Raw genomic sequence first — 9,513 nt, 5'->3', positions numbered from 1 at the left:
AATGGGTTGAGTTCATTGAGTCCTTTCCGTATGTAATCAAATACAAGAAGGGCAAGGACAATGTAGTGGTGGATGCTCTTTCCCGCAAAAACAACCTTTTGCTTACTCGCTTGGATTTTCATGTCTTGGGACTTGACGAGATCAAAGAACTCTATCCTTCCGATTCTTTCTTTGCACCGATTTTTGAAAAGTGTTCTAGCCAAAAAGGCATCGGTGATTTCTATGTGCACCAAGGATTCTTGTTCAAGGGCAACAAACTTTGTATTCCCATGTCATCGCTTCGCCTTTTGCTCTTACAAGAATCGCATGGTGGTGGCCTTATGGGACATTTTGGACGAGAGAAGACTTATGCAATGCTTTCAACCCACAACTATTGGCCAAGAATGTACCGCGACGTGGAGCACCTTTGCCGGTGGTGCACAACTTGCTTACAAGCTAAGTCAACCTCCAACCCATATGGTATTTATACACCGTTGCCTATTCCTTATGCTCCTTGGTCGGATATAAGTATGGATTTCGTGCTAGGATTGCCTCGCACCAAACATGGTCATGACTCAATCTTTGTGGTAGTGGATAGGTTCTCTAAAATGGCTCATTTCATACCATGCCATAAGACCGATGATGCTTCACACATTGCTTCGTTGTTTTTCAGGGAAATTGTTCACCTACATGGCATACCGGCAAGCATTGTGTCGGATCGCGACGTTAAGTTTATGAGCTATCTATGGAAGTCGCTCATGGCAAAGTTTGGAGTGAAGTTCTTGTTCTCATCATCCTCGCACCCGCAAATGGACGGACAAACGGAAGTGGTCAATAGAAGCCTCTCCACTCTCCTCCGCACATTGGTGAAGAAAAACTTGAAGTCATGGGAAGAGTGCCTTCCACACGCGGAGTTCGCCTACAATCGCGCCATGCACTCTACAACATCACGGAGTCCCTTCATGATCGTCTACGGCTTCGACCCTCCCACGGCACTCGACATCCTCCCACTACCACTTCATGAGAGGACAAACATGGACTTCGAAGAAACTACATGAAGAAACAAGAGCAACAATCCAAGAACATGTGCTTCATCAAGCTACACGCCACAACGCCAAGAAGAAGGAAAGGATATTTGAAGAAGGCGACCTCGTTTGGCTTCACCTTCGCAAAGAGAGATTCCCGCATGAACGCAACTCCAAGTTAAAGCCCCGAGGAGATGGACCTTTCAAAGTCCTCAAACGCATCAAGAACAATGCCTACGTCATCGACATACCAACATCCAAGTACTTGGTGGGCAACACGTTCAACATCTCGGACCTTTCACCCTATCATGGAGATGAGGAGGAACAAGAGTCGAGGACGACTCTCTCCCAAGGGGGGGAGATGATGCGGGGTGGCCTACGGACACCTCCCCCTCAAGACCGTCAAGCCCTCCTCGTGGCCCAATGACACGAGCTCGGGCCAAAGCCATACACCAAGAGGTGAACTCGCTCCTCACTACCCTCGATCTCGATACCTCATTGGATGGATTGCTACCTCATGCCGACATGCTTTGTGTTATTAGGTACGAGATGCATCAAGACCCCGGAGAGGAGGACACACCATGGTCAAGGGGAGGAGAGGAGCAGCGGGACGTGAAGATGGACATGGAGCTGGACCCGACGTCATCCAAAGCTAAAGGAGAAGGAGTCGCCCAGGCCGGCCCAGCGCTCGGTCCAACCGGCTGCCAGACCGGCCAGCCCGGTCCAGGACCCGGTCAACCGGGCGGCACGCCGGATCCACCCCGGCGCCAACCGGATCCCAGGCCGACGCCAACCGGGCGCGTTACTCAGGCACTTCCGGTCTCCGCCCGGCGCTGGATCCGGTCTGGACCGGACACCCCGGCCCCAGGCCCGATCAGACCGGGCCCCTGACCGGATTCATCGACCTGACCCCACCAACTCTGCCTAAGTCGTTCACTTATGTACCTTTTCGGCCCGTGTCGCCTTGTAAACCTATATAAGCACCCAGGACGCCCCCTTTACCTCTTTAGACATAATCTGAGCTTAAAACTACTTTGAGCTTTGTCTCCCTAGGGTTAGATCCCCTTTGTACTTCAAGGCAACTCTTCTTGAGATTTGGATATTTGTGAGTGAGATTCTAGTGTGCTCCACTCTCTCTCTCTCTCACCGGTCTCCGTCTCCAACCCCGATCTCTCAATCCGGGATTCTACCGCGCGTCTCTCCCGGGTGATTCTATTAGCGTGGTCCGTCGAGCCACGAGGGTAAGATTCGACTGTATCGGGTTGGTGTGCGTGCGTGTGTCCTCGTGTTCTTTGCGTTCGTCGTGTTCTCCGTGTTTCCGCCTCTTTCCCCCTTTGATTTTGGGTCAATCGCGAGATCGGGCCACAATCTCGGTCTTAGACCGCATCAGGGGCAGTGGTGGACCTAGGAATTTTCCCAAGGATATTCCAAACTAAAAAAATTACGTGCACTTTCTTAAGGTTAACAAATATCTCTTGAGCTGTATTATTTTTGCTTATGTGTGACTACATCTATGTAAACTGCAAAACATGTGGTGTGTATATGTTGTGAGCTTTATCCATGGGAAAACTTTTATTTTATATTTTTACAAAGAACAGAAGCACTCGATTGGTATAATAACTCCTTGAAAAGGAACTGACAAAAATAACAAACCAATACATGAGCCATTTTAATTAAGAGTTTAGAACGCAAAACAGAAACATCCACTGGTAACATACGATTTTTGACCAAAAGCATCAGAATATGTTTGTTATGCAAAAACAGACCCAACTGGAAATCCAAGCAGGAAACACAAACATGCATGGTCTTCGATCAGCTGATAGCATTCCAGGATCAACAACCCTGACCAATTCATGCGAGGACGTCACATCCGTCTGGTCAAACTCCCATGGTACGCGATGAAACCGGAAGGCAGTAAAACAGGCCCCATGATCAACGAGGTGTGTGCGAGAGGTTTGGACTGCAGGAGACTCGTAGTGGGCATATCCAATCGGCAGATGTGATGCCTTTCACCCCCATCGCTCGTTCGGGTTTCCTCGGCAAGTATCAAGTAGAGAGCAGCACCGTCCTGCTCCCTCAACATGGGCCACATGGGCAAGTTCCTGGGCAATCCAGTATTCTTGAAATCCTTCCACAGTTTCTTCAACCGGAATTCCGAGTATAGCTTCCACTCGCGGCCAGATGACGGTGCCGCCAGAGTCCACACCTTCACTCTCGTTTTGCGTACATCGCAACGAGAATCAGGTTTGTCTATGGAGACGAACTTGAGGGAGCCTCCAACGTAGCCCATGGTCCGGTGTTGAATATATAAGCAAATATCCATATGAAATAATCTGAACAAGTAATTGATAATTCATGACTATGTAAACAAATAAACTAAACGTGCAGTCTAGTAAGATAGATGAACAGATCACATCTAAAGTAGAAAAACCGATCGCATTTACCGCATATACTAGAAGAAGAAACTCTAACAGAAACTGAAAGAGAAACGACAAGATCACATACTTCACAGCAGCGTCGTTGTCGCCCATGTTGAGGTTGTCGAAGAAGTCGCTGAGGTCCGGGAAGAAGTTGTCGGTGTGGAAGAACTCGTCGTCCGATGACGACGTCGTGATGCCAGTAGTCGCGCCTGAGCGCTCCCCAAAAACCTGATTGCCCCTCACCCGTACAGGTTCACGAGAGGCAGGGTTCCGGAGGCCTACTGTCCCGGCAGTCGGTGCACGCCGACGGACGGGATGAGGAAGACGAAGGCGGCGGCACAATGAACTGGAAACAGGTAGTCGCATATATGTCGCGTACAGGCTAGGGTTCTCGTCCGCGCTTATATAGTGTGGTTCGGGAAGGTCGTGGGGCGCAGCCCACGTCCGAGTCGACACAGCCACGATCCAGAAAAACCGGAAGGCAAAACGGCTGAGTAACGCGTCCGTTAATGACTCAAAATTGATTACACAATTAATTTCCCAAACAGCAAAAAGATAAGCTCGGCTCGGCGAGATTCCCGCAACCCGCGGCGCGTCGTGACGTGTCGTGACGAGGCGTGGCGAGGCGGGCGGCGGAGGAGGAGAAGTGCGCGAGGGCTCTCTCTCTTCTCACTCACTTACTAGGACTAGAACAGCCCACCTTATATACCACTCCAACTCTCTCCCAACTAGCAATGTGGGACTAAACTTTAGCCCCCACTAGTGTTGCCACTGATTATTGGAATGGGCCATGTGAGTTTCAGAATTTGATAATGGACCATGGGCCAAAGGCCAAATGCTCACAAATTCCAGCAATCCCCCACAAACTCTCATTGGCACATCTCATCAATAAGTTTCCAGAACATTGTTTCATATACCGGTATGTCGTGGAGACTGTTAAGTTGAACTTCCACTTAAAGCTTCATATTACACTAGATTGCAACTTGGATAGTGGACTATGCCTTGAACTACAAGTTTTCGCGCACTAGCTTCATACAAAGCCTAGACCGATACTAGGCTGCCGCGAGGCTTCCTCGCGGTTTGGAGCTTATACGTCATACTCCAGGGCCTTTCATGAGTTTACTACAGAGCACCCAACTCTCATAGATTGCGACGTTTAACAATCAGACTCATATAAGTGTGTTCTTCAAAAGATGTTCTGCAGGACAACATCACTGCTAAAATAAGCCACTTAGAACACATTAAGATAATTATCAACCTGCCATGCAGATTAGGAGAGTATTGCATCTTACGGAGTGGTAAAATTGCTATAGGAATATATACTCTCCTCCCAGCTGACCAACAGCTTGTCTCCCAGTTCTAATTCACGGGATCTCCGATCACATAGAGTGGGTTACCACCGTGGGCAGCTCATAGTGCGGGTCTCATATCCATCTCCCTCGATGCATTTTCTATCACATTTCGTGATAGTCCCTTTGTGAAGGGGTCTGCCAGGTTTCTAGACGTATGGATATAATCCAACGCTATAACTCCGGAGTTTCTCATTTTCCTGACAGTTTTCAATCTCCTCTTCACATGCCTTGATGACTTCATATTATCCTTAGAACGGTTTACTTTGACGATCACAGTTTGATTATCACAGTTCATAGGAATAGCGGGTATTGGTTTCTCAACCACAGGTAAGTCCATCAAGAGCTCACGAAGCCACTCTGCTTCAACAGTGGCTGTGTCTAATGCGGTGAGTTCTGCTTCCATAGTTGACCTCGTAATGATGGTCTGCTTGCAAGACTTCCAGGAAACAGCGCCACCTCCAAGTGTAAACAAATAACCACTTGTGGCCTTAGTCTCATCGGCATCGGATATCCAATTTGCATCACTATAACCCTCAAGTACCCTTGGATACCCAGTATAGTGAATGCCAAAACTCGCAGTGCCTTTCAGATAGCGCAAAACTCTCTCAAGAGCATGCCAATGAACATCTCCAGGTCTAGACACAAAACGGCTGAGTTTACTTACAGCAAAGGAGATGTCAGGCCTCGTTGCGCTGGCTAAATACATAAGCGAGCCAATGATCTGCGAATATCGCAATTGATCTCTAGCAATTCTTTTATTCTTACGAATTATCACACTAGGATCATAGGGCGTTGGAGAAGATTTGCAGTCGCTATACCCGAAGCGACTCAGGATCTTTTCCACATAGTGGGACTGAAGCAATGTAATCCCACCATCGTCATCCTTCAGCAGCTTGATGTTTAAAATCACATCAGCTACTCCCAAGTCCTTCATCTCAAAACAGCGAGATAGGAACTCCTTGACCTCCTTAATTACAGTAAGGCTGGTCCCAAATATCAATATGTCATCGACATAGAGACGAGAGAATAACTCCCTCGCCCCCACCATGGCGATAGTATACACACTTGTCGGCTTCGTTTACAACAAAGCCTTCGGCGGTTAAAGTTCTTTCAAACTTCTCATGCCACTGCTTAGGCGCTTGCTTAAGCCCATACAAAGACTTCAGTAATTTACACACCTTTCCTTCTTGACCATCTACTACAAATCCATCAGGCTGCTCCATATAAATTTCCTCTTCAAGCTCTTGATACGTCTCCGACGTATCGATAATTTCTTATGTTCCATGCCACATTATTGATGTTATCTACATGTTTTATGCACACTTTATGTCATATTCGTGCATTTTCTGGAACTAACCTATTAACAAGATGCCGAAGTGCCAGTTCCTATTTTCTGCTGTTTTTGGTTTCAGAAATCCTAGTAACGAAATATTCTCGGAATTGGACGAAATCAACGCCCAGGTTCCTATTTTCACCGGAAGCATCTAGAATACACGAGAAGGACCAGAGGGGGGGCACTGGGCCCCCAGACCATAGGCCGGCGCGGCCCAGGCCCTGGCCGCGCCGCCATATGGTGTGGCCACCCCTTCGACCTTCCTGACTTGCCCTTCCGCCTACTTAAAGCCTCCGTGACGAAACCCCCAGTACCGAGAGCCACGATACGGAAAACCTTACTGAGACACCACCGCCGCCGATCCCATCTCGGGGGATCCAGGAGATCACCTCCGGCACCTGCGGAGAGGGGAATCATCTCCCGGAGGACTCTACGCCGCCATGGTCGCCTCCGGTGTGATGTGTGAGTAGTCTACCCCTAGACTATGGGTCCATAGCAGTAGCTAGATGGTTGTCTTCTCCCCATTGTGCTTCATTGTCGGATCTTGTGAGCTGCCTAACATGATCAAGATCATCTATCTGTAATTCTATATGTTGCGTTTGTTGGGATCCGATGAATAGAGAATACTTGTTATGTTGATTATCAAAGTTATATCTATGTGTTGTTTATGATCTTGCATGCTTTCCATTACTAGTAGATGCTCTGGCCAAGTAGATGCTTGTAACTCCAAGAGGGAGTACTTATGCTCGATAGTGGGTTCATGCCTGCATTGACACCTGGGACAGTGACGAGAAAGTTCTAAGGTTGTGTTGTGCTTGTTGCCACTAGGGATAAAACATTGATGCTATGTCTAAGGATGTAGTTGTTGATTACATTACGCACCATACTTAATGCAATTGTACTGTTGCTTTGCAACTTAATACCGAAGGGGTTCGGATGATAACCTGAAGGTGGACTTTTTAGGCATAGATGCAGTTGGATGGCGGTCTATGTACTTTGTCGTAATGCCCAATTAAATCTCACTATACTCATCATGATATGTATGTGCATGGTCATGCCCTCTTTATTTGTCAATTGCCCAACTGTAATTTGTTCACCCAACATGTTGTTTGTCTTATGGGAGAGACACCTCTAGTGAACTGTGGACCCCGGTCCAATTCTCTTTACTTGAAATACAATCTACTTGCAATACTTGTTTTACTGTTTTCCGCAAACAAACATCTTCCACACAATACGGTTAATCCTTTGTTACAGCAAGCCGGTGAGATTGACAACCTCATCTGTTTCGTTGGGGCAAAGTACTTTGGTTGTGTTGTGCAGGTTCCACGTTGGCACCGGAATCCCTGGTGTTGCGCCGCACTACATCCCGCCGCCATCAACCTTCAACGTGCTTCTTGGCTCCTCCTGGTTTGATAAACCTTGGTTTCTTTCTTAGGGAAAACTTGCTGCTGTGCGCATCATACCTTCCTCTTGGGGTTCCCAACGAACGTGTGAGTTACACGCCATCAAGCATATTTTCTGGCGCCGTTGCCGGGGATATCAAGACACGCTGCAAGGGGAGTCTCCACTTCTCAATCTCTTTACTTTGTTTTTGTCTTGCTTTATTTTATTTACTACTTTGTTTGCTACATTATATCAAAATACAAAAAAAATTAGTTGCTAGTTTTACTCTATTTACTATCTTGTTCTCCATATTAAAAACACAAAAAAATTAGTTACTTGTTTTACTTTACTTAATATCATGCATGTTTTTATTTCACTAGTTAAGCATAATGGAAAACAACAAAAATATGAGAGATCTTTATGAACTTTATCTTGAATTAGGACATGATGTGTTTGAAGAGAGAATTAAAAAACCCATGAAACTTTATATGCATGCTAATGGGAATGTTATTACTATGAATGCTTTGAACACCATTGTTGCTAATGCTATGAAAAATTCTAAGCTTGGGGAAGTTGGCTCTGATGAGCATGATCTTTTTAGTCCCCCAAGCATTGAGGAGAAAATTTTCTTTTATGATTACAATATGCCTCCTATATATGATGATAGCCACTTTGTTGAATTTGCTCCCACTACAACTAATAAAATTGATTATGCTTATGTGGAGAGTAATAATTTTATGCATGAGACTCATGATAAGAGTGCTTTATGTGATAGTTATATTGTTGAGTTTGCTCATGATACTACTGAAAGTTATTATGAGAGAGGAAAATATGGTTGTAGAAATTTTCATGTTACTAAAATGCCTCTCTATATGCTGAAATTTTTGAAGCTACACTTGTTTTATCTTCCTATGCTTGTCACTTTGCTCTTCATGAACTTGTTTATTTACAAGATTCCTATGCATAGGAAGCATGTTAGACTTAAATGTGTTTTGAATTTGCCTCTTGATGCTCTGTTTTGCTTCAAATACTATTTCTTGCGAGTGCATCATTAAAATTGCTGAGCCCATCTTAATGGCTATAAAGAAAGAACTTCTTGGGAGATAACCCATGTGTTTATTTTACTACAGTATTTTTGTTTTATTTTGTGTCTTGGAAGTTGTTTACTACTGTAGCAACCTCTCCTTATCTTAGTTTAGTGTTTTATAGTGCCAAGTAAAGTCTTTGATAGAAAAGTAAGTACTAGATTTGGATTACTGCGCAGTTCCAGATTTCTTTGCTGTCCCGAATCTGGGTCTACCTCCCTGTAGGTAGCTCAGAAAATTAAGCCAATTTACGTGCATGATCCTCAAGTACGTACGCAACTTTCATTCAATTTGAGCATTTTCATTTGAGCAAGTCTGGTGCCATTTTAAAATTCGTCAATACGAACTGTTCTGTTTTGACAGATTCTGCCTTTTATTTCGCATTGCCTCTTTTGCTATGTTGGATGAATTTCTTTGATCCACTAATGTCCGAGTAGCATTATGCAATGTCCGAAGTGTTAAGAATGATTGTGTCACCTCTGAATATGTCAATTTATATTGTGCACTAACCCTCTAATGAGTTGTTTCGAGTTTGGTGTGGAGGAAGTTTTCAAGGATCAAGAGAGGAGTATGATGCAACATGATCAAGGAGAGTGAAAGCTCTAAGCTTGGGGATGCCCCGGTGGTTCACCCCTGCATATTCTAAGAAGACTCAAGCGTCTAAGCTTGGGGATGCCCAAGGCATCCCCTTCTTCATCGACAACATTATCGGGTTCCTCCCCGAAACTATATTTTTATTCCATCACATCTTATGTGCTTTTTCTTGGAGCGTCGGTTTGTTTTTGTTTTTTGTTTTGTTTGAATAAAATGGATCCTAGCATTCACTTTATGGGAGAGAGACACGCTCCGCTGTAGCATATGGACAAGTATGTCCTTGGTTTCTACTCATAGTATTCATGGCGAAGTTTCTCCTTCGTTAAATTGTTATATGGTTGG

The sequence above is a fragment of the Lolium rigidum genome, chromosome 6, assembly GCF_022539505.1.
Source record: "Lolium rigidum isolate FL_2022 chromosome 6, APGP_CSIRO_Lrig_0.1, whole genome shotgun sequence".
In the NCBI taxonomy this organism is placed as follows: Eukaryota; Viridiplantae; Streptophyta; class Magnoliopsida; order Poales; family Poaceae; genus Lolium; species Lolium rigidum.
Note: the sequence above shows the minus strand (reverse complement) of the source record.